The following is a 24,821-nucleotide window of genomic DNA, read 5'->3' as shown; positions in this document are numbered from 1 at the left end:
GGGAAAGGGAGAAGCAGGCTCCCCGCCGAGCAGGGAGCCCATGCGGGGCTCGATCCCAGGACCCTGGGACCACGATTCTAGCCAAAGGCAGCCGCCCAACTGACTGAGCCACCCAGACGCCCCAAAAATAAATTCTTAAAAAAAAAAAGAAATTCAGGGGGCGCCTGGGTGGCTCAGGCGGGATAAATGTACGACTCTTAGTTTCAGCTCAGGTCATGATCTCAGGGTCATGAGATCAAGCCCCAGCATGGAGCCTGCTTAAGATTCTCTCTTTCCCTCTCCCTCTGCCCCTCCCCCCGGCTCGTGTGTTCTAAATAAATAAATAAATAAAATCTTAAAAAAAAGAAAAAGAAGAAATTCAAACCATGCAATAAAGGATAAAGTAGAAAAGTAGAACCAGAAATTTCCTGGCTGTCTCAATCTTAACAGCATCCAACTTTCAACATTTTCCTATTTTCCCTCATAACCCCTGATTTTTTTTAGTGAAAATACTATCATATGATATGTGTAGGTTTGTAACTTGTTTTTTTCTTTCCTGTACAAATTAACATTGGCATAATATCATCTCTGTTCTCTCTCTCTCTTTTTTTTTTTCCATTTTTAAAAGTAAACTTCAGTTTGACAGTTTGGGATTTACAGAAAAATTGCAAAGACAGTACAGAGTTCTCAGGGCACCTGGGTGGCTCAGTCAGTTAAACGTCTGCCTTCTGCTCAGGTCATGATCTCAGGGTCCTGGGATGGAGCCCCATGTCTGGCTCCCTGCTCAGTGGGGAGTCTGCTTCTCCCTCTCACTCTCCCTCTGTGCTCTCTGTCTCTCAAATAAATAAAATCTTAAAAAAAAAAAAAGACAGTACAGAGTTCTCATAAACTCCACACCCAGTTTCCCCTATTACTAAAATCTTAACCTAAACCTGGTACGTTTCTTACAACTAATGAACCAATATTGACACAGTATTATTAACTAAAGTCCATATTTATTCTACTGCATTTAAAAAACTTTTAAATAGGGGCGCCTGGGTGGCTCAGTCGGCTAAGCGTCTGCCTTCGGCTCAGGTCATGATCTTGGGGTCCTAGGATCGAATCCTGCGTAGGGCTCCCCACTCAGCGGGGAGTCTGCTTCTCCCTTTCCCTCCGTCCCTCCCCCCGCGCTCTCTGTCAAATAAATAAAAATCTTTTTTAAAACTTTTAAGTATAACTCCATTTAATACAATTACCTGGAGCCTTTTAAAGTGTATAATTTTATGAGTTTTGACCCATGTATATTGCCATGAAACCACCACCACAATCAAGACATGGAATATTTCCATCACCCCAGGGTTTCCCTCCTGTCTCCTTTACTGTGCATCCTCCCCTCTGTCCCCAGCTTCAGGCAACAACTAATCTACCCTCTGTCACTATAGATTAGATTTACCTTTCCCAGAATGCTAGGAATGGAACCACAGGAGACTGGCTTCTTTCACTCAGCTTAATACATTTGCAATTCATCCATGATGTCCCACGTATCAATAATTCCTTCCATTTTACGCCGTGTAGTGTTCCATGGAATGGATATCCTGCAATCTATTTATCTGTTCACTAGTTGATGGACATTTTGGGTTGTTTCAAGTTTCTGGTGATTATGAAAAAAGGTGCTATTAAAAAAAAACCCCAAAAACCAAAAAAAACAAGCTTTATGAACATTCATGTACAGGTCCTTGTGGGAATATATGTTTTCATTTCTCTGGAGTAAATACCTAGGAGTGGGATCACTGGGTCCTGCCTCTTCCACATCCTTTTTATGGCTGCGTAGCTATATTCTGTGACCCGTTTTGAGCTCTGCTCATCACCTTATTTTATATTATTTATTTATTCATGTGTTTATTAGCTATCTTGTTTTTGTTCATTTGTAGCATTTGTCCTCTGAAAAAGAAGAGAAATGGTTAGAAGCCTAGACCTTGAAACCAGGCTGCCTGTGTGACTTTGGAGAAGTTACTTAACCTCTCTGTTTCTCTGCACACTTGTAGAACGGGACTAACAATAGTGCATAGGGTGGTTATGGGGATTAAATGAGGTAGTATAGGGGTGCCTGGGTGGCTCAGTCAGTTGAGGCGTCTGACACTTGATGTTGGCTCGAGTCATGGTCTCAGGGTTGTGGAATCCAGCAGCTTCAGGCTCTGTGCCCAGTGGGGAGTCTGCTTGAGATTTTCTGTCTCCCTCTCCCTCTGCCCCTCCCCCTGCTCGAGCTCTCTCTCTCAAATAAATAAATAAATAAATAAATAAAATCTTTTTAAAAAATGAGGTAGTAGGGCGCCTGGGTGGCTCAGTTGGTTAGGCGACTGCCTTTGGCTCAGGTCATGATCCTGGAGTCCTGGGATCGAGTCCTGCATCGGGCTTCCTGCTCGGCGGGGAGTCTGCGTCTCCCTCTGACCCTCCTCCCTCTCATGCTCTCTGTCTCTCATTCTCTCTCTTGCAAATAAATAAAATATTTAAAAAAAAATGAGGTAGCATATGTAAAGTGCTTAGCACAGGACCTGCTATATAGAAAATCTTCAATAAATGTTTGCAGTTGTCATTATCGACATGCTTAGCAGACAGATGGCATTCAACCAATATATTTATTCAGTGAATCTGAGCAGTCTCTTTTTCTTTTTTTTTTAAGATTTATTTATTTATTTTGGAGAAAGGTGGGGAGGGCAGAGGCAAAGGGAGAGAGAGAATTTCAAGCGGACTCCCCACTGAGCACTGAGCCCGACGCGGGGCTCAATCTCACAACCCCAAGATCATGATCTGAGCCGAAACCAAGAGTCGAATGCTCAACTGACTGAGCCCCCCAGGCCCCCCTGAATTTGAACAGTCTTTAAGAGCATCAGCTTTGAAATCAGAACTCCTAGTTAAAATTCCAGCAAAGCTGCTTACAAGTGGTGGGACTTTGTTTCACTTCCCACCCTCCTCCCGTGTCTCAGTTTCCTCATCTGTGAAATGGGGCTAAGGATCCCATCTTACAGAGAAGTGGCAAGGATCAGAAAAGATCACGTAGGTAAAGTGTTCAGAGAGAGTCTGGTGTAGCAAGCAGGGAAAAAAAAATTGGAAGTAATCTAAACATGCAACAATAGGGAAATCGTGAAGTATGGTGTGATACATGAATAATTAAACAATGAGGTAATATAACAATGGTAACAATAGTAAATGGTGTAACAATGGTAACAATAGTAAAACAATGGTGATTTTAAAAAATCTTACTGAAATAACACTAAGGATGAATACAGTTGACCCTTGAACAATGTGGGGTCAGGGGTTCCCACCCCTGCACAGTCAAAAACCCAAGTATAACTTTTGACTCCCCCAAAACTTAACTACTAATAGCCTTGTGTGACCAGAAGTCTAACTGATAACATAAACAGTCAATTAATGCATATTTTATATGTTATATGTATTACAGACTGTACTCTTACAATAAAGTAAGCTGGAGAAAAGAAGATGTTATTAAGAAAATCAGAGAGGGGCGCCTGGGTGGCTCAGTCGGTTGAGCATCTGCCTTTGGCTCAGGTCATAATCTTGGAGTCCTGGGATCGAGCCCTGGGTCGGGCTCCCGGCTCATGGAGAGCCTGCTTCTGCTTTTCCCTCTGCCCGTGGCTCCCCCTGCTTATGCTCTCTCTCTCACTCTTGCTCTATCTCAAATAAATAAATTAATAAAATCTTAAAAAAAAAAAAGAAAGAAAATCATGGAGAAGAGAAAACACATTTATAGTACTGTACTGAATTTATTGAAAAAAATCTGCTTATTAGTGGACTAATGCAGTTCAAACCCGTGTTGTTCACCTACACACTCACATATACGCTTTTGTCTATGTCTTTTTTTCCTTTTAAGAACAATTCCTAGGGGTGCCCGGGTGGCTCAGTCAGTTAAGCATCTGACTTCAGCTCAGGTCAGAGCTCCGTGAAGGGCTCTGCGCTCAGCAGGGAGTCCGCTTGTCCCTCTCCCTCTGCCCCTCCCCTGCTCGTGCTCTCTCTCACTCTCAAATAAATAAATACAAATCTTAAAAAAGGGGCGCGTGGGTGGCTCAGCTGGTTAAGCATCTGCCTTTGGCTCGGGTCATGATCCTGGGGTCCTGGGACAGAGCCCCATGTCCTGGGATTGAGCAGGGAGACTGCTTTTCCCTCTCCCTCTGCCTGCCATTCTCCCTGCTTGTGCTCTCTCTCTCTCTCTGTGAAATAAATAAATAAGGACGCCTGGGTGGCTCAGTAGGTTAAGCGCCTGCCTTCGGCTCAGGTCGAAATCCTGGAATCCCGGGATCAAGTCCTGCATCGGGCTCCCTGCTCAGCATGGAGCCTGCTTCTCCTTCCGCCGGCTGCTCCCTTGCTTGTGTGTGCTCTCCCACTCTCTGACAAATAAGTAAATAAAATCTTAAAAAATAAGAGAACAATTCCTAGAAGTGGAATTGCTGTATCAAAGGGTTGACAGCATTGTTAAGTCTCTTGATGGATATCACCAAAATTCTGCCCCAGATCGTAGTCCTACACGTGGGGTATGAGAGTGGCTGTTATCTTATATGCTCATCAGTACTGATTATTATATAAAAAAATTTTTTTCTGGGGCACCTGGCGCAGTTGGTTAAGCATGCAACTCTTGGTTTTGGCTCAGGTCGTGATCTCAGGGTTGTGAGATCGAGCCCCACATGGGACTGTGTGTTCAGCTCAGAGTCTGCTTTAGATTCTTTCTGCCTCTCCCTCTGCCTCTCCTGCTCGTGCTCTCTCTCTCAAACAAATAAAAATCTTTAAAAATATTTTTTTTCTGAGAGACCAAAAAAATAAAAAGGATCTGTTTAATAATTTAATATCCACTTCATTAATTTCTTATTTGGGGATTCCATTTCTTTCTTATCCATTGTCTGTACTTTAAATTTTTGTTCATGTCCTTTGCCTGTTGTTCACCTTTCTTATTGATTTGTAAATGCTCTCTACATATGAAGGACACAAAGCATTGCCTGCCATCTATATATTGCTGCTTATCTTTTCCCTTGATGCACTGAAATTTATCATTTTTATGAGGCCAAATCCTCCTCACCCTCCTCACCCTCCTCACCTGTTTCCATCTATTGGAGATCGCCTCCTTACCACCTCCTCCAGGAAGCCCTCTGTAGGAGGCTCTTTTGGGGTTGATTTTCTCTCTCAGAGCCCTGAAGTAGGAGGGCCTAATTGCCCATCCTGAGGAAGCCCTTGGAGCAGATCTACCTCTGGGCTTGTTCTAGGTCTGATCTCTGACTGAGATCCCCAAGTAAGTTCCAAGGAGGCTTCCCCAAAGGTGGCTTCTAGAGCCTAATACCCTGCAATTTGTGCGGAGCATTAAAGAGGTAAAGACTGCACCTGGCCCTCCTCCCATCACTGCGACTTGGATAAAGTGCTGTCATCTCAGCTACTAGACTTGCTTTTTTAAAAAAATGGAGACTCTGTGAGGCATAAGATTTCAAAAGAGCACAAAAACCCAAACAACAGGAACGTTTAATGCTGGCGATGATACTTTAAATTGCATGTTCCCTTTGAACACTGGTGGGAGTGTGAATTGGATCCTTGTAGCACAATTCGGCAATGTGTGTCCCAGGCCACGGGGAGGCAGCAGAGGGCAGTTAGCGAGCCTTGCCTGGGTGTCAAAACCAGGAATGTGCCCTGGCTCTGCCCCATTAGCTTGTGCGACTTTGAGCAAATAAAGTTACTTCTCCAAGCTTCTGTTTCCTCTGCGAAGCCGAAATAATCATAGGCCCTGTTGTTAAAATTACACAGCTTAGCTCCATGCATGGAAACTTACTATTATTAAATCTTAAAGTTGTACATTTCCTTTGACCCAGGAGTTCCATTTGTGGTAATCTATTTAAAGGAAATGATTAGAGATGTGCACAAATATTTAACTGCTTGAATTTGTATGGGGGGGGGGAAGGTATTATTTATAATAGCAAAATATTTATCACAGCTTAGATGTTCAACAAGAAAGGGTCGTTAAACAGATTAGAGTTCATGGATAGAATGGCATCCATGCAACCATTAAAACTAATGTTCTGGAAGAAAATGATGTGGAATGATACTGGTGATATTTCCAAACTTGTTTTTAGAAACATATAACATTCTTTATAAACGTGTGCCTCTGATTCTGTTAAAAACAAAAGAGATAGGTAAATGTAGAGAAAAAAATGACTCCTCATGCAATCATTCATTCATTGGTTCCCCCACGGCTACTATGTGTTAGACACTGTGCAGGGGCAGGGAGGTGGAGAGGGATGCACTTAGCATTTAAGAGTATCTCTGAGGGGGTGAAATTAGGACTCATCCAACCATCCATTCAACAAATGTTTATTGAGCATCTACTTGTTAATAGTGCAAGGGCATTGGGCATGCACAGTGAACAAAACAGATAAAAATCCTTGCTCTCCTGGAGCTGACATTTCAGTAAACAACCAAAAAGCTAACTACAATTAGCTAATCATCTAGTTTGTTAGAAGGTGATTAGAGCAGGAAAATAGGAAAAAGCAGGTAAGGGGAGGGGCTTAGCAGCATGCAAGATGGATATTGGCTGCTTTAGTTAGGGTGGGAAGGAATAAGCTCACTGATAAGGTGATATTTGAGTAAAACCCTGAAAGAGGCGAGGAAGGGAGCCCTGAGGATGCCTGAGGGAAGGGTCTATCCCAGACAGAAGGAACATCCAATGAAAAGACCGTAAGGAGGAAGAGCTCCGGATATTTTTTCTGGAAGAGCAAGGTAGCTGGGGCCAGCGAGTGAAATCATAGGAGAGGATGTCCGGGTTTCGTTTATGGATTTCGTTATTGTTGTTTTCGGGTATTTTCCTTTTTTTTTTTTTTTATAAATTAATTACTTTTTAAAAACTTACAGAAAAGATTAAGATCAAATAGTGTCTTGGTTGCAGGTCAAGTTCCTGGACTCAGACAGACTCAAAACTCATTATCTACTTCCTGTAATTCTGAGGCAGCTAGTTCACCCCTTTGAGCCTCAGTTTCTTTGTCTGTAAAATGCGTATTAATAATACGATGAGGTTTTAGTATTTAGTGAGACAATGCAAGGAAAGCATTTGGCCAGGTGTGTGGCACGTAACCGTGATTTGGTGTAAGGTGGGACCTTTACACGAGTATAGTCCTTTCCCCTTTAAGAACCCGATTGGGCGGGGAGCCAGCTTCTCCGCACGCTTTCCAAATTTTCCAATCCCCGCTTGGCATTTTCTGCCCGAAGGTCTCCAATTGGGCAATCTGCACCAATCAGAGGCTGGAGCGGGCTCTGCCCGTGGCCCAGCTCCGCCCCTGAGCGGGCCCTGCCCCCTGCCCGGTCAGCCCCGTTGCTATGGGGACTGGTGGGCGGTGAAGGGGGAAAGCCCCGGATGTTCGTTGGGGATTTAACATGGCGGCGGCAGTGGCCGCGGTGGCGGCGGCGCAAGAGAGTTGAGGGCGGTGTGAGGGTTCAGAATTCCGGGTCGAGCAGCTAGGCCGCGAGCGACCGCAGCGCCGAGCCGGTAGGATCAGCGGTCAGGCCAGGGGATTGGGGTGGGCCGGGCGATGGCGGTGGGAGAGCTTTTACGCAAGTAGGGGGCGGGGCCGTTGGGGTCAAAGTTCACTCGAGGAGGGAAGGGTCGCCTCGGAGAGGTCGGGACTCAGTGCTGCTGGGGAGGGTGGTGTAGAGGAGGTCAGAGGTCAGACTAGCGAAGGAGGCGTGGCGAAGGGGACCACAAAGTTCGAAATTTGAAGTGGGGGCCCGTTCGAGGGGGTCGGGGCGAGTGTCAGAAAATGGGGGTCAAAATTAATCATTTGAAGGGAGGGTGCGCTTACCAGAGTCGGAGATCACAACCATGGGGGCGGTAGTTTGGAGGTTTACGGCAGCAACCAGCGGATCAGAGGCATGAGCTTTAGGTTGGGGGGCACCTTTTTAAGGGGTCAAATGTGGGGCGGGGGCAAAGGTCAGAATCCGACAGATGATGTACCTGAGGGTCAATAGTTAAAACCTTAGTGGGAGACATTGCTGGGGAGGACGGGAGGGATGCCCGAGAGAGAGAGAGAGAGAGAGAGAGAGAGAGAGAGAGAGAGAGATCAGAGGTGCTTCCTGGCCGGGTAAAGGGGAGCCTCCTCCCACAAATAGTGAAAATAATAGCAAACACTCATAAATCACTATGTGCCAGGTCATTTAGATGCTTTCCATATATTTAATCCTCACTACAACCTTATGGGGTTGGCACTGTTATTAAGAGCCCAGGTGATCTGCCCAGGATCATCTAATGACTAAGTTGTGGGGTTGGGATTCAGACTCGAGTTCTGCGCCCAGAGATGTACTATGCTCTATTGCCTCTCAAATAATCACAGTTTTGACTAATATTTAATGAGGGCTAACACTGTGCTCAGCGGTCTTGTTTCATTATACCATAAGTTTGTGAAGTGGGTACTGAGTAGACCCACTTTACAGACAGGAAAACTGAGGCTCGGGTAGCATCTGCTGAGTAACAGAGGCAGTTACCAAGCTGGGTCTGACTGATTCCAGAGCTCCTGCCCCCAGTTGTTACATTGTAGATTGTTGAAGATTGTTCCTGGAAGCAGGGGGCTGGGCAAGGCCAAGCCACTCCTTGGACTGGAATGGATGGTCTCTGGGCTCCCTGGAAGGGTGTGATCTGGGAAGAGAAGTTCTCATGGATCTATGGGAGTGGGGTGTTTGTGGGTGGCCCAGAGTCCAAGTGAGTCTGATGGGTTTCTGACTGGGGAGGATGTCCCTGAGTGGGATCCAGTACAAAGCCTAGTGTTCTCTGTACTTAAAACCCCGAGCTCTCATGGTGGTCCCAGATCGCTTCCACCTCATTTCCTACGGCTCTCCCGGTCCCTTCTCAAGCTCCAACCCCCCGGCCTGTTTGCTGTTCTTCAACTCTGTAGGCATATGCCACCCTCCAGGTCTTTGACCTTCCTGTTCCCTCTGCCTGGAATCCTTTCCCTGCCCCTCCCCCCCTTACTCACGGTCACCCACGTGCAGCTCTACCAGCACCACCTGCCTCTCACTGTCCCTCACACGCTCTTTATCTCCCTATCTGGTTTTCTCCCCAGGCCTTTGCTCTGTGCTTATCTTGTTTGTCAGGGCACCCTGTGTTGTCTGCCCCCCCCCCCCCGAAGAATGTGGGCCCCACACAGCATGGAATTTCTCCATGTTGTTCCTTCCCTGAATCCCCCCTGAAGCACTGCGTGGCCGGTGGAGGGTGCTTGGTGGTTGGTGGCTGAACGTTGGACGCTGTGCTCGGTGCTGGGACTGCCCCAGCGGACAAGACGCAGAACCCCTGGGCTTCCAGGGGCTCTCGGTGTCCCTTGGTGGGAGCAGACTGGAACCAGACCCCCAGCCAGCGATACACGGCTGCATCTGGACCCCTAGGGTGCCCGGCCTGGGGGTGGGGGAGCAGTGGATCAGGGGCTGTGGAGCAGCGCTGGGGACTGGTGCAGACCCAGCTCCATCACCCACGGACTGTGAGACCGTGGGTGAGTCGCTTAACTTCCGGGGCCTCCGCTTCTTCCTCTGCAAAACGGAAATGATAGTGACCACCTCATGGCATGGCTGGGGGGACGCAGAGCAGAAAGCGCGTGGCCCCGGCCCTGGCTCCGTGCTGTGTTGCCATTAGTCCTGCTGCCGCCGCCACCCGGGGAAGACCTCAGAGATGGAGGAGGGCCCCTCTCCACCTGCCTCCTGGTTCTCAGGCAGCCACGCCACCCCCTTCCGGCTCTGGCAGGGTCACCAGGTGGGCACACTGCCAGCCAGTCCTGTGAGGCCGGCCCAACCTCCTGCCCTCGTGGTTCCAGCTTGCTCAGCATCCCCGGCTTGGCGCAGATAAGGAGGGTTAGGGCTTTGGCATCGGAGACCCGAATTCAGGTCTCTACCCTGTCCCCAGCTGTGGGACCTTAGGCAAGTGATTTCTTAACTCCCCAGTTTTGTTCCTTAGGATACATTTTAGATTAGGGGGAAAAGTAAAGCCTTCAATTAAGAGAACCCCCACGCCTCCAGCATCCGGCCTGGGACGGGACTCGCAGGGTGGATGGCGTTCAGTGCCCCCCCCCCCCCCCAGCCTCTCTGCCAGCTCCTTGCCCCAGCACCGGATCAGATGCAACCCAGCCAAAAGCTCATGCATCTGATCCGCTGGTTAGCGTCTCTCTGCAGGTCTTCCTGCTGTTATTACCCTTGAATGTATCACAGATTATAGAGCCGCAGCTCTGGATCCCGGCTCCCCACTGCAGTCACCCGGAGAGCTTTCAAAACTGCCGAGGCCCAAGCCAGCCTGGGAGAGTCTGACTTGGATTCACTCGGTTGGGGGTGGGGCGGGCCTCAGTATGTGGTTCCAGTGGCCAGCCAGGCTGGACCACCACTGTTTTACAGTTTGACGGCTGATGTAACTGACGTCCCGGTGAACAACCTGCTCTTTTCTGCTCAACATTCGAGTGTGCGTTTCTCTCTGCAAGGACGTGTGTGTGACTCTAGGATTCATTGTCTCTGTTGTGAGTGTTTCTTCTTGTGATTGTGCCACATAGGAGTCACCTGTTCACCTGTTGGTGGACATTGGGGTGGTTTCCCACTGGGACAGCGACAACGCCGAATCGAACATTCTAGAACACGTTTCCTTGTCTACTCTGGCCAGAGTCTCTCTTGAGCTTGTGGCTCACCGTGGACATGCTGGGCTTTCCAAATTGTTCTCCTAAGCAGTTGTACCAGTCTGCTTTCCAACAGGGCTTGAGGGTTCCCTTCACTCCATGTCCTGCTTTGGGGCAAGTTTGTGGCCCTTGCTGAAGTGCTTTACTCAGCCATGAGATGGTGGGTTTATGGCCCCCTGGGCTGGCTGGGAACAGCTGGGGAGATGGTTCACATGATGGGCCTAGCAGGGGCCTGACACCCACCGAGCCCCCACACCTAGCCTTTCGCCCTCTAGGACATCCAGGACAGTGACCACAGCTTTGATCCAGCTCTCCTTGGGAGGCATCTCTCAGGGCTGACGGTGGGAAAGGAGACTGTACTGACTTGAACCTCCTCAGGAAGGGGGCAGGAAGGAGGTGAAGTGTGGAAAGGGAGGGACAGAGCCTTGTTACACTCTTTGTGTGTGACCACTGGTCCCACTGGCGACCCACACAGCCCTAGCCCTGCCTGCATGGATTTTAGTATACAAAGGAAGACAGACCCATCCTGAGACAGTGACAGCCCAGAGTGTCAGCGCTGGGATGAGGAAGCACAAAGAGAAGCATCAGGGCTAGGATACGGGAGGCACAGGGATTGTAGGAATCCAAAGGAGGCCCCTGACCAGCCTGGGAAGTCAGTGAGGGCTTTCTGGAGAAGGAGACATCTGACCGATGAGAAAGAGTGAGCCAGGCCTAAGAAAGGAGGTGGAAAGAATAGAGCGGGTAGTGGGTACGGGAAGTGCAAAGGTCCTGAGGTCCGAATGAGCTTGGGATGATCAGGTACCATCAAGGAGGCCCAAGTGGCAGAGGAGGCAGCAAGATCAGGAAGGTGGGGACGATGTGGCAGATGTACCAGAGGCTGACAGGCGGAGGTAAGGAGTGTGGATTGCATTCAGTGTGTAATGGGGACTCATTGGAAGGCTTTAAGCAATATCTATTTCCCTTTATTTTTTTTATTTTTTTATTTTTAAAGATTTTATTTATTTATTTGAGACAGAGAGAATGAGAGAGAGCACATGAGAGGGGGGAGGGCCAGAGGGAGAAGCAGACTCCCTGCCGAGCGGGGAGCCCGATGCGGGACTCGATCCCAGGACTCCGGGATCATGACCTGAGCCGAAGGCAGTCGCTTAACCAACTGAGCCACCCAGGCGCCCCTCTATTTCCCTTTAATAAGGATTACTCATGTTGCCCTGTGGGGAGTGGATCCTGGGGTGCAGCAGCAGGGAGACCACAGGGAGGCTGCTGTAAGGGTCCAAGCAGGAGATGAGGGTGGATAGGATGAGGGGGCCCACGATGGAGGAGGGATCTGTGTGCTGCCAAGATTGTGAGGACTTCACCCATATATATTTTTTAAAGATTTTATTTTTATTTGAGAGAGCATGTGCGTACGTGGGGGTGAGGGCCAGAGGGAGAGGGAGAGAGAGAATCTTAAGCAGGCCCCACGCCCAATATGAGACTCAATCTCACGACCCCAAGATCTTGACCTGAGCCGAAATCGAGACTGGGACGCTTAACCGACTGCACCACCCAGGTGCCCTTACTTTACCCGTATTAACCCATTTGAGCTCCACAACAACCTACAAGGTAGGTACTGTTGTTATCCCCATTTCAGAGATGAGAAAACTGAGTCCCACAGAGGTACGTGACGTGCCTAAGGTTACACAGCAGGTGAGTGGCAGAGGTAGGACTTGAACTCCAGGCCTTCGGACTATAGAGTCACCACCTGTGGTGGCTGCCCTCCAGTGATTTGGAAGTTGTTTGAATAAGACAAGGCCACTTCCTGGCCAGTTGGTTCTTACCCAGGCTCCTCTTTAGATGGAAGCTCCTTGGAGGTCAGTTCAACCTGGGGTATTTCTGGGCACTGGGTCCCTACCTCCCTCAGGGCCCCCCACAACCCTTTCTCTTTCTTCTCCACGGCCTCACCCCTCCTTGTCCTGCTGGCCTGCAGTAAACCAGACTTCCTGGCCAGACGCCGGTCGGGGTGTCCCCAGCAGCTGTTTATCCCATCACCCGAGCCAGGCGGCCACAGTTGCTGCCAGCAGGAAGCAGCCTCCTTCCAAGTCACGGCCAGGGAAATGGGACCCTTCCCGCCCCCGCCACCCTTTCCGGGGCTGGGGCTTGTTTTCTGCCAGATGCCTGGGCCCACAGGAAGGTGTCGGGGGCGGGGGGAGCAAGGAGGGTCAGAGGGGAGCTTTCCCAGGTCCCAGGGGAGCCAGTGACAGCAGATGTGACAGAAGCTACCACTCACGGCAGCCTGTGTCCCGGGGCCCTCTGGTCCTGCCCTGCCTTTCCCCGGGTGCTGCCGCCATCCTCAGGGGCAATGGTGACTTCTCTGCGGGGGCCACGCAGTCCACACTGGTCCCTGACCCCCTAGCTGGGGCGCCTGGGGAGGAACCGGAGCCTCCATGGTCCTCACATTCCTCACCTGTTAAATGGGCTGTTGGGAGGATCGTAGATCGTGCGGTGAAGAGCTCCCCGAGTGGCTTGGCACAAAGTAAGCTTGTAACAATTTATAATTCAACAATTTTAACAATTTCCGTTTCCTTCCTCGCGCCCTGTCCCCTCTGGGCTCCAGCCTCCCCTTCGCGGGCTCCCAGCCTCTAGAGATACTGGACTCACCTGCAGCTTGCGGCCCGCCAGGCGCCAGATGTGTGCTGGATGCGCATCGGCACAGTGGCTCTGTCCAGAGACCCTGAGCAGGAGGTGCCATTAACCTCATTTCTCTTTTCCAGCATTTTCATTTCAGGAAGGCACATTTTTTGCTCCGTGCGCACGCATTACCTATTCCCCTAAATAATAATCGCGCACAGCACAGAAGGGTATACGGCCACGAGGAAATCCTTTTCCCAGCCTGGCCGCCCGTCCCCTTCCCCGAGACAGCCATTGTTCCCGGCGTCTCTTCTGTCTTAGGATATGTGTCCCTGCATGTGTTCTGCCCCCTTTTGTTTCTACCCAGATGGAGCCGACGTCCCACGTTTGCGTTCTCAGCCTTGCGTTCCCACTCCCACACAACGGGACGCGGCCTTGCAGGTTTCACTCTTCAGTTCTGTGTCTGGACCCGGAAATGCTTCCTTGGGCTTTCTGTGGCCGTGTGCCATCCCTGACCCACGTGTGTTCTCGCTGATGGCTCTTCAGGCCCTTCGGGTCTGTCCCTCCTCGGAACAGGGCCGCACGCGCATGGGAGCGCAGCTCTGGGCGCAGCTCTGGACGTGGGCTCGGGGGTCTGAGATGTGCGCCCCGGTAGCTCGGCCAGTAACGTGCAGGCCTGCCCGAGAGCGTGAGCCTGTTTGCGCCCCAGCCCAGTGTCTGATGGCCCCCGGGGCTTTCTCACGTGCTGGCCCTGTGCTTGGGCTGGTAGCTGATGCCTTGGCCTTTGCCAGTCAGCTAAGGTTCTCGCCGTGGTTCTGATTTTAAAGTGAGTAAAGTGGAGCATCTTTGTGTTTGTTGAAAGCCACCTGGGCTTCCTTTCCCGGGAGCTGTCTATCTGTGGTACTTTTTACTTTCCCTGAGAAGGAGAAACCGAGGCACGGGCTGGAAATCCCTCAGCAAATAAGGGGCAGCTCCAGGCCTGGAACCCAGGCCTGCGTGGCTCCAGTCTGGAGTTCCTAACTTGTGTGACACCGTGGAGGCGGAGGGCTTGGGCTCTGGAGCCGGCCTCACCACTACCTGCTGTGTGGTCCCAGAAGAGTCCCTTAACTGCTCTGTGCTTTGGTGTCTTTATCTACATAGTGGAGATGATAATGGTGCCTCCTCAGGGTTGTTCTGAGGCTATAAATTCATCATCATCAAGCAAAATGCATAGTAAATGCTCAAAGACTGCTAGCTGCTCGGGCCAATACTCTTAGCCTTGTGCTGTATCATTACTATTAACAGGCCTCGTTCTAGTGCTTCCTGTGAGCTAACTTATTGGACGCCCCCAGCACCCCAAGATGTAGGTGTTAACTATGATTCCCCTTTCATAGGGGAGGAGATTGTGAACCTGGGAGACTTGCCTGGGGTCACTCCCTCTGCCACCACCCCCAGACTAAGCCTGAGGGATTAGAAGGCCCCCCCTCCATTGTGTCTTCCTTCCGGGCTTTGGAGGGGAGCAGCCTGACAGGTGGGGGCGCCGGCGGGGTCCCCAGACAGCGCGCTCCCTCCCAGGCCCTCCCCGCTTCCACTCCCAGGTGCCCGGCCTGGCCCTGGAAACTCCCGATAAAGCAGCATTGATAAAGCAGCATTGTGCTGCGTTTGGGCCTGGCTTCCCCAGGCTGGTTCCAGCCACTCCCACACGACGGGAAGCAGCCTGCTATCCTGGGCCTCCTCCCGCCCTCCTCCTGCTCCCCTCCTGCCCTCCCCTTCCTTCCCCTCCACGGTCCATGCGAGGAATGGGGACAAAGTAGGACATGGCCGGAAGGCAGGGCTCTTCAGCATATCTCCCTCAGGTGAGGACCCCCCCAGGCACTTCTGCCTCCTCCCTCCCTGGGGACCCCTCCTCTGCTGCCCACGGGGCCTTCCCCTAAATCTTCCACAGCAGCCTGGCCCCAGATGATCTGACTCTGAGATGCCGTGCTGTGTATATATAGTTACGTACATTTATGATTCTTCTACTTTTAAACCTTTAGTAATTGCAAAGCGTAACGTGCCTCTGGAAATGGGCCTAAGTGCACATGTCAGTTTAACATCATTATGAGATGAAAAAACACCTCTCCACACTTGGGGGAAGACCGAACTCTGCACCCTAGGAGCGCCCCCGTCACCATCACAACCCCGGTAGCGATCACTCCCCTGACCTTGGGGGTTCACTGTGTCCCTGCCTTTCTGGAGAGTCCCTGCCAGGCGTGCATCCCTGAATTACAGAATGCCACCTTGCGTGCTTTTGAACTTCACAGAAATGGGTCCCCCCGCACGTCTTGTTAGCGGCCGGCTTCTTTCATCCCTGGTCTGTGGGGTCCAGCCATGTGGTTGAGCATGTCCATAGTTCGTTCCCCCTCGTTGCTGTGTACTCTTCTAGTGTGAGAACAACCCAGAGCTGATCTCTCTGTCTCCTGCTGTCTGGGTGTCAATGCCCTTGAACACGTCTGCCCCCGGCATGCGGGCGGGCGTGCACACATTTCTCCAGGGAATTCTCCAGGGAAGCTAGCCCCGGCCCCATGGGAGGCCCTTTGTGAGCTCCGTCAGGCAGGAGACCCAGACCCTGGTCCCAGATCCACACGCAGACAGGTAAAATAAGTCGGACTCCCAAGCCCCCATCTCCCCCCCCCCGGCCCCCCGCCATGACCCTGTCTCATTAACAGGCGCCCCATCCATCCTCTCGATCGATTGATCGATTGGGCCAGGAGTCTGGTGGCATCCTGACTCCTCTCGTCTCCTTCCTTCACAGTCACGATGGCAGGAAAGCCACCTGCTCTACCTGCAGAGCAGAACCTGGCACCTTTCACTCTTCCTCCTTGGCAGCCCCTACTTAAGCCACCCTCGTCTCCCACCTGGACTGCCTCCCCACTTCCCCGTTGCGCCCCCTGCCCCCGCAGTCTGTCCTCACATGAAGCTAGAGGGAGCTGGGGTCAGATCGCATCACCGCCCTGCTGGGGACCCTCCTGTGGCTTCATCTCTGGGGGGGGGGGGGGTCATGAGATCCTGGCCCAGCTTTCCTGCGAGCTTCCACTCCTCTCCTGCCATGCTGTTCCTGGAATATTCCAGGCCGGGTCCTGCCTCAGGGCCTTTGGTTCACGCGCTTCGTCTGGGACCTGCCACTCTTTCCCTCTTCCACCTTCCCGGGCTTGAGTTTCTTTGTGGCACTCATCATTACTACTTACATTACACTATGATTTGTGGGTCAGTTGGCTTCTTGTCCTCCCTGCGTCTCATAACTTGGCTTCATGGGTTGGGGGGTGGTGGCGGGGGACCCTTACTGTGTTCCTTGCTTGTGGGGACCCCTACTGTGTCCCCAGCTTGATGTGTATGTGCCGGGGTGGCTCAGTAAACGCTGGCGGACCGAATGTGAGGGTTCCGGAAGGAATGATAAGCCCTGAGTACACCCTGCCGCAGTGCATGGTGGGGGATCTGCCCCGAGTGAGGAGGGAATGCCACTGGAAGGGTGAGCAGGAGTTGGCTGAGGGAGGGGAGGGGAGGGGAGGGGAGAGCGCGGGGACCTCTGAGGAACCAAAGGGTGGCTCACATCCCTATCGGCTCTGTGGTCGGTCTGGATTTGAACGCAGACGGCCACTCGGGGCCTCTCCACGTCTCGCTTGTTCTTCTCTAGAATTGAGGCCATTCAGGTGTTCTAGGGCATCTCTGAAGCTCTGCTCCTAACATACTTAAGGCCAGTGCCTGGGGTATAAATATGAACGTGATTATTTTTGTTTTTCTCCTACATATGCTCTGGAGTGCCTGGCCCTTTGTGGCCTCCAGGGACCCAACGGTTGGTGGATAAACAGCTCTAGTTGCTACCCATTTAGCGTCTGTCTCTTGGACTCTCAGCCTTCTGGGGCATCCCTGCTCCGAGGCAGGGCAAGGCCTGACATGACCTCGGGTCTGGGGACTGAGTATTCCTTAGGCTGATTAATAGGGAAAACTAATTGAAGGTTTGCTCTGTGCCAGGCCCAGTGCCCCGCGTAGCACTCCCCTGCGTCTGCTCAGTCCTTCCAGGGACCCCAGAAGGTGGCTATGACCATTCGGCCCATTTCACAGACGGGGAGAAGGGTGGCACTCGTGGTGAGTGCTAGCCCATCCTGCAAACTGGTGCTGAGCAGATCTGGCCTTAGCTCCTCCAGGTGCGGATTTGCATTTCCCTCGTGGCCTGTCAGGTGGAGCAGCTTTTCACCTGTCCCCTGGAATGTCTGGAGCTCCTCTCTTGTGAAGAGCCCATTCATGTCACTTGCCTGTTTCCCATCTGGCTGTCTGCATTTTTATTTGTTACTTCTTCGAGGTAAATCCTCGGTTCTGGATGAGAGCCTTTGTTTCGAAGATGCTATAATTCTCCCGGCCTGCTGTTCATCTTTTTGCTTTCTTTATGGTATCTTTTGATGAACAGAAGCACTTAATTTTAATATGGTCAGATATATCACTCATATCCTTTAGAGTTTTAGAATTCTGCTTCTCACCTTTCTTCGTCCTGGAATTTGTGTGTGTGTGTGTGTGTGTGTGGTGTGTGAGGTAGGCATCCAGTTTCATATTTTTTGCCTGGATCCCCCATCATCCAAGGACCATTTACTAAAAACAGACTGACTTTTCTCCACGGTCACTCTTACCATAAATCATGTGTCTGTGTAAGTGAGTCTGTTGCCGGATGCCCTGTCCCTTTCTCTTGCTCTTCTGGCCTGTTCCTGCATACTACCACCCAGCCCTCATTTCTGTCGTTGATAAGAAGTTTTGATCTTGGGGAGAGCAAGCACTCCTACTTGTTCTCCTTCAAGAGTGTCTTGGCTATTCTTGGCTCTTTGAATTCTATTTAAATATTAGACATGCATCTTGTCACAGACACAGACACGACATTGAGTCTCCCAGTCCATGAATGTGGTCTGTCTCTCCATTTGTCTTCTCTGATGTGTGTCAGGAGAGTGCCATACTTTTCCAGCACCGTCCTTGCCCACTTTTTGGTGGATTTATTCTGAGGTAGTTTGTGATGTCGCCGGGGGAGTCTGTGCCTGCCCCTCCCATGAGGCACCTTGCATCCTAGGTTTGGCCTTTGCTGGGTAAGGGTCACATTAGGGCCAGGAGCCCCCTGCCCTCCTCCCCCAACCCTGCTTCCTCCCTGGCACCACTCCTAGTCCCTGGCAGAGGGTGGGCAGGGTGCCCGGAGAGGAGGTTGTAATTTTCCTGAATGATTTCAAGGGCTAATTAAAGGTTTTCCTTGACTAATCAGCTTACGGTTTAATTATCGGGGAACAGGCTCAGGGCTGCGGGAAGCAGCTCTGGTAGGGTCTCCTCACAGCGTGGCAGGAAGGAGCCAGGGCCCGGCCCTACCCCGCGGGGGTGGCAGGACCGGGGGATCCCCTGGCACTGTCTGGGGGCCAGCTGGTCTTCTCCATCCCCATAAAAGAAGACAGGGGGGCGGGGAACCAGCAGGTGTGGCTGAAGTCAGCACATGGGGGTTGGCGGGGCGGCGGGCAGGGGGGGTGGCGCTTCTCTGCTTGAAATCCATCCACGTCCCCTACTGCCTGAGAGAGGGCCCAACTTGGTCCCTCCCCTGCTGGACCAGGCCCTGCCCCTGTCTGCTTGCACTTTAGCCTTCCTGACCTTTGTTAAGTGCTCTCCTCTCGTGTGTTCTTTGTGTCTTGACCTAAAGGTCACCCCTTCTGGGAAGCCTTCTCAGGTCACCCCTGCCCACCCAAGCAGGTGATAAGCTCTGTGGGCTCCTTGTCGGCTGTCAGGGTCACTCACTCCACCACTGATAAGCACTCAGTGATGGGGACCCCTGGGCCGGGCCCTGTGGTCCAGCATTTGAGTTGGAGGGGACCCAAGAAGAGAAGGGGTTCAGGCCTGGCACGCCAAGGAGAAGGCTGGGAGCGGGGATTCAGGGCTGGGAGATCTCGTGCTAGCTGATGCCTTCCCAGGGGAGGCTTCTGCCTGGACCAGACACAGAATGGGCTCCTGGGAGTTCTGGAAGGGGGAGGGGACCCGGAGATGGCTGTGCCAGGCCCAGCTTCATTCCTTGCATTCCTCAGCAGGCCCCAGACTCCCCGAGGCCCAAGGTGGGGGAGGGTGGGCGGGCAGAGGGGTAGAGGGGGCCTCCTGGGCACTGCCCCTGCCCCTGCCCGTGGTGGGGGCAACCATACAGTACCCCAAGCCTAGACCATTTGAATCCCAGTCTCTGGCTATGGGGTTTGAGCATTATTTGGGGTTTTTTTGGTTTTTTTCTTTAAGCTCCCAGTGTGACTAGCTGGGATGAGGGCCACTGGCCTCCAGAAATGATAGCAAATATGTTCACTTTTGCAGTGTTTGGGGTACTTTCCTAGGCTCCTGACATAGCGTGATTGAGCCACGTCATCCCCACAAGCACATAGTCGAGTTACAGACGAGGCCGCAGAGGTCCAGAGGCTTCCATGGGCGCTGCAGCCTCTGCCGCTGTCCTGCCTTCCATGCCTCGGTCCTCCAGGCTCCTGGCAGGCCGCCTTGTCTGTCTCCGTCCTCTCCTCCTCTTTCTCTCCATGTCTCTGCTTTCTGTCTCGCTCCCTCTTTCCCGCCCTTAATTTCTGCTTCCCTCCTCCGCCGGTCAAAGCTTCCCTGGCTTCCCCTGTTAGCCAGGATCCCGCTGAAGCCACGGAGGGAGATGGTTCCCACAGGCCCAGGACGGGGATGGGAAGAATGCGATGTCACCTTGCCAGCCTCCCTCGCTTCTGCTGGCACCTGGAGTGGGGGACGGGTGGGGGGGCACGCGTCCCACTGACATTCAGGGATACTGGGACCGGCTTTGCGACCTTGAGGGAGGACTGCCCAGGCAGGCGGACCCTGACATGACGGAGCCTGTGACCCAAGATCCTTCTGTGGGCCCACAGTGTCATCTGTGGCCGGTTACCATTTCGGGCTCCCGTGGGGTGGCCGAAGGTTTAATTTTGGCAGAGGCTCGTGCTAAGATGTGACTGTTGCAGGAGGCTTTACTATTCGAGGGGAAGGAGGGGGAATGAGTCCTGGGCTCACTGGCCACCTCTCCCGCATCGCCTCGGGGCAAAGCTCCCCATTGGGCCTCTCCAGCTCTGACAGAGCCTCTCTGTGGCCTCAGGCCAGGCCTGGAGCCCCAGATTTCTCAGCCTTGGTTTCCACATCTGGAGCAGGAGGAGACGGGGGTCCTCCCGCCTCCCTGGTAGCTGGGAGGAGTGAGTGAGTCAGTGGCATGTGTGACGCTCAGCACAGCGCTGCCATCGTTATGTCATTATGGTCGCCTTGACCGTGACCACTGTTACAGTTATTAGAGGCAGGACACGTGTTTGGGATTCAGTAACAAAGATTCACCCAGTGAGCGATCTGTAATTCTTCGCTGTTATGATCAGTTCACATTTCCTTTTGCAGAATGTTTAAAACCTTTGTATAATGGAAGTGGTCACTCATGCTCGGGAGAATGGTCTCATGCCTTCCCCACGTCCCCTGTCCCCATCACTGTCCCCGATGTCCCGCAATTACCAATGATGACCAGGCTTTTTCATCTGTAACCCAAGCCCCACCTCCCTGGTTATTTCAAAGCAGTTCCCATACATCATATACTTGAGCCATCAATTTTTCAGATTTTTCTCCTCTAAGAGATTAAACAGTCCAAGAAAACAAACCCCACAATACTATTGTCACAGGAAAAAAAGAACTGGTGATTCCTTAAGATCCTCACATTTCCCCCCAATTGTCTTATCATCCTTTTTCAATGTGTTTGTTTGATTTGGAATCCAGACAAAGTCTGCGCTTTGCGTTTGGTTGACAGGTCCCTTAAATCTTCCATAGTCTATAGGATTTCTCGCATCGGCGCTTTTGTGTGCTTGCTGTTTGCCTTGTGTATCTGCCAAAGACCCTCATCCTTTGTCCCCTCGAGTTTTCCAGAGTCTGGATCCAGCCGATGAATCCTTGTGGTGTCATTCGACTTGTTTCTCTGTCCCCTGCGCTTCCTGTAAATTGGGACTTAGGTCTAGGGGCTTGATTATATTCGGGTTCTGTTTCTTTCACTGGTGGTGCTCTATGTGTGAACTTCAGGTCAACATTAGTGCCTGGGTCACTTTTAAAATAAATTTAGGGGGCGCCTGGCCGGCTCCATCAGTGGAGCATGCTACTCTTGCTCTTGGGGTTGTGAGTTCGAGCCCCACGTGGGGTGTCAAAATTACTGAAAAAAATAAAACTTAAAGTAAGATAAAATAAAATAAATTACATTAAGTTAAGAAAATTGAGTAGATGGGAAAAAAAAATTCTTCCCTTGCTCATGGTCAGACTGGTACCAGATCGAGCAGAGGGGCCTGAGGACCGAGGGTCAGGAACTGCGGGGGCCTGGGAGCCAGGGGCTGGGTGTTAGCCTCCAGCTTCCACAAACCGTCTTTCGTAGGCGTGCACAGCTTTGGGCTCCTGCTTTGCTGGGCTCCTGGGCTCCCAGCCGAGAGCCCTCTCTGCCCCCCAGCTGCCCCATCCTTGACTGTGCCCGCTTCAGCTGGCCTGGTGGTTATCTTGAGGCACGGAGCCACCCTCCTACCCTGGCTGTGTCCTTGGCCTCGCTTCCCCCTCTGGAACGCGATGGGGGCGACAGCTCCCCCGGAGGGCTGTGGTCAGGACTCGGGCGGACGGAGACCCTACAGAAAAGGGCGTGATGCCTGGTGCCTGCTCTACAAGCCACTCATCCTCTGCATTTAGCGCAGGCCTCTTTGACCTCAGCTTCACCACTTTTCCCTTCTGGCCACGCTGGCCTCCGTGCACATTCTGGCACGTGTCAGGCCGGCTTCGGTCCTTGGGCCTTTGCGGTGGCCCTTCCCTCTACCCTGAACATGCTTCCCTGGCTCGCCACGTGGCTTCCTCACGGCCCGGCTCCGGCGCCAGCCCCCTCGGGGCCCTTCCCTGTCCTCTCCCTCTTGTTGCATAGTTGCATACTCGTTTCTTGACTTGGGTTTTGTCTCCTCTCCCCCACGGGAATGTCAGCTCGGGGAAGGGGGGGCTCTCTCATTTCCTGCTCTGTCCCCAGTGCCTGAAACTGTGCCTGGCACGCAGTGAGCACACAATACAGTCGTGGAGCGCATGAACGAGCGAGAGAAGAGCATGGTTTAGTGAGTGGATTGGGCCCGGGTCAGACCTACGGCGGACTCCTGGCTCTGATAGACACTGTGACCTTGGGCTGGCACCTCCCCGCTCTGAGCCTTACTCTCCTCCTCTGCAGCCTGGGGGTGTCCACAGCACCCTGCTTGCTGCCTTGTTTGGCCCTAGCGTGGTGCCCAAACAGAACGCTCTGTAGCTGCGTCTCTAGCATCTGACCCAGATGAGCCAGCCAGGGGCTGCCCTTGCCTTGGGGGTGCTTTAAATCTTAAAGAACTCCTCCCCCTCTGTGTGAACGGGCTGCTGGTGCCCCAGGGCGGGTTGGGGCAGGGACACCGTGGATAGGTATGTTCCCATAGCCAGACAGGCTCCCTGAAGAGTGTGATTCCCACAGGACACAAGAGTGCCCGGGATGTGGAGAGATGTGGAGTTGTGGCCGCCTCGGAGGGCTCCAGGGCCGGCTGCTTCCAGGCCTGTCTCCCTGGCAGGAAACAGGCCAAGAGCTGCAAGGGGCCAGGGAGGACTGCTGTTCTGATTATGGTAGCAGTTTACAGCTTTCGGGTGTGTGTGCGTGTGTATGTTGTGCATTTGTGTGTTGAGAGAGAAAGAGAGAGGGCTCAAAAGAGAGATTGAAGGTACACGTGCGTAGAGACTAAGCTCCCAGCTGTCAATCACTGCCCCTGGTGTTTGCTGCACGCGAGTCTCAAATAGGACATGCGTGGAGAATGTACGTAACTCCCTGTTCGGTTTCATGAATAATTATCACGATCAAACATATGCCATCTTACGACCACTCAGATCAAGAAGACAGGCATCACCAGCACCCCAAAAGCCCCCTCCTTCGTGTGCTCTTTCTAGCCTTGGCAAATAAATTCAACCCCCCTTTTCTTCCTTTTAATTGTCGCCTCTATTTTTGTGCGAGATATCCGATGCCCCCAGGGGGACACAGTCACCCGACGGACCCCCCCCCCCAGACACTCCTGCCCTGGTTCGAGCCCTCAGTGCCCACATGCATGTATGCGTGCCTCGCTCCCTCTCACTGCCCCCCACCCCCCACAGTTCCCGGCTCCCACGTTGCTCTGCAGCTTTTAAAACCGAGCGTGATGGTGCCGGACCGCCAGCACTTGGCTGTCACTTGCTCTCAATATTTTGAAGTTTCTCCAGGTGGATAAACAAAGTCCTGTGCCCCTAGGAATGTTCCCCAGTGTGGGTCAGAGCTGCCCCCACCCAGTAGCCAGATGAAAGCAGCCCTGCCCTGGTGGGGTGTCAGGAGAGCACTCTGGGGGGGTCGAAACCACTGCCTCATGTGACAGTGGGCATTTTCTGTCCGTGGAGGGCACTGCTGGCTTCTCTGGTCGCCAGATGGGATTCAGTCACAGGCCCTTGACATGTACGGGGTCTTCCCCGAGCACCTGTAAGGGATAAAGGGGCCTCTGGTATCATCCTGGGTCCGCCTGTCCCTCCGTGTGGGAACGGATAGGGGCCGGGGGCCGGATGATCTCTTCTCTGGCCTGCCCCCTGGACCCCTCTGCTTCCCCTGTTAGCCAGGCTCATCCGGCCTTTTGCGGAGAGGCCCTCGGGATGGAGAGTACTAGCAAAGGCTCTGGGTGCGGAGGCCTGGGGCTGCTCCCCAGCTCTGCCACCTACTCACTGGGTGACCTTTGGCATGTGGTAGCTTCCCCCTGTGGGCCTCAGTTTCCCCATGATAAACAGGATTGTATAAAGGTTATTTCATCCATGTAGGGCACTTAAAAGGGAGTGGCACTTAGAAACCTCATCATGAGTGCTAGCTGTGGATATTACTGTCCTTATTGCCATTCACTCATTCATTCTGTAGATGCTTACTGAGTATCTTGTCTGCCTCCGGCCCTGCCCAAGAAGGGCTGGTGACCTGTCAGCCCATGGTCTTCCCTCAGGGAACTTGCGGTCCAGTGATGGAGACAGACAGACACAGCACCAGTCATGACAGCCCAGAGTGACCTCAGGGAGAGTACAGACCACTGTCACCACTGTGGTGGAAGAAGCCCAGAGGACTGGGCCTAGGAAATCAGGGAAACCTTCCTGGAAGAGGAGACAGCTGAGCCGAGGGCTGAAAGAGGAGCAAGAGTTAGTGTACGGAATGGTGTTCCAGGGAGAGCGAATAGCGTGTTCAAAGGCTAAAAGGTGGGGAAGGGTCTAGTGTGTTTCATAAATTATTAATATTTTAAGTGAAACTTTCTATTTCGAGATAACCATAGATTCACTGGCAGTTTAAAAAATAACACAGAGAAAGCCCCTGTTTCTTCCGTGGTGACATCTTGCAAAACTCTAGTGAGTATGAGACCACAACTAGGATAATGACATTGATACAGTCAAGATACAGAACATTCCATCACAAGGATCCTTCCTGATGCCTTTTTATAGCCACATCCCCTCCCTGGCATGTCCCCAACTCCCAGCAACCACTCGTCTACCCGTTCTCCATTTTTATAA

General features: G+C 52.2%; 1 protein-coding gene across 2 annotated transcripts in view; it reads left to right on the top strand.

The window, feature by feature from the left end:
* The first annotated feature begins 7,340 nt into the window (after positions 1–7,340).
* The window catches only part of PAK4 (p21 (RAC1) activated kinase 4), a 42,931-nt gene continuing 25,450 nt past the window's right edge, over positions 7,341–24,821 (top strand). For both annotated transcript variants that reach the window (XM_035023410.1, XM_035023405.1), the window contains exon 1: positions 7,341–7,489. The gene's annotated coding sequence lies outside the window, so the exon portion shown is untranslated. The remainder of the gene's footprint in view (positions 7,490–24,821) is intronic.

The sequence above is a fragment of the Mirounga leonina genome, unplaced genomic scaffold (assembly GCF_011800145.1).
Source record: "Mirounga leonina isolate KUSES-001 unplaced genomic scaffold, KU_Mleo_1.0 Mir_177, whole genome shotgun sequence".
Classification (NCBI taxonomy): domain Eukaryota; kingdom Metazoa; phylum Chordata; class Mammalia; order Carnivora; family Phocidae; genus Mirounga; species Mirounga leonina.
The sequence above is the reverse complement of the archived record's forward strand: the minus strand, read 5'-3'. Positions and strand labels throughout refer to the sequence as shown.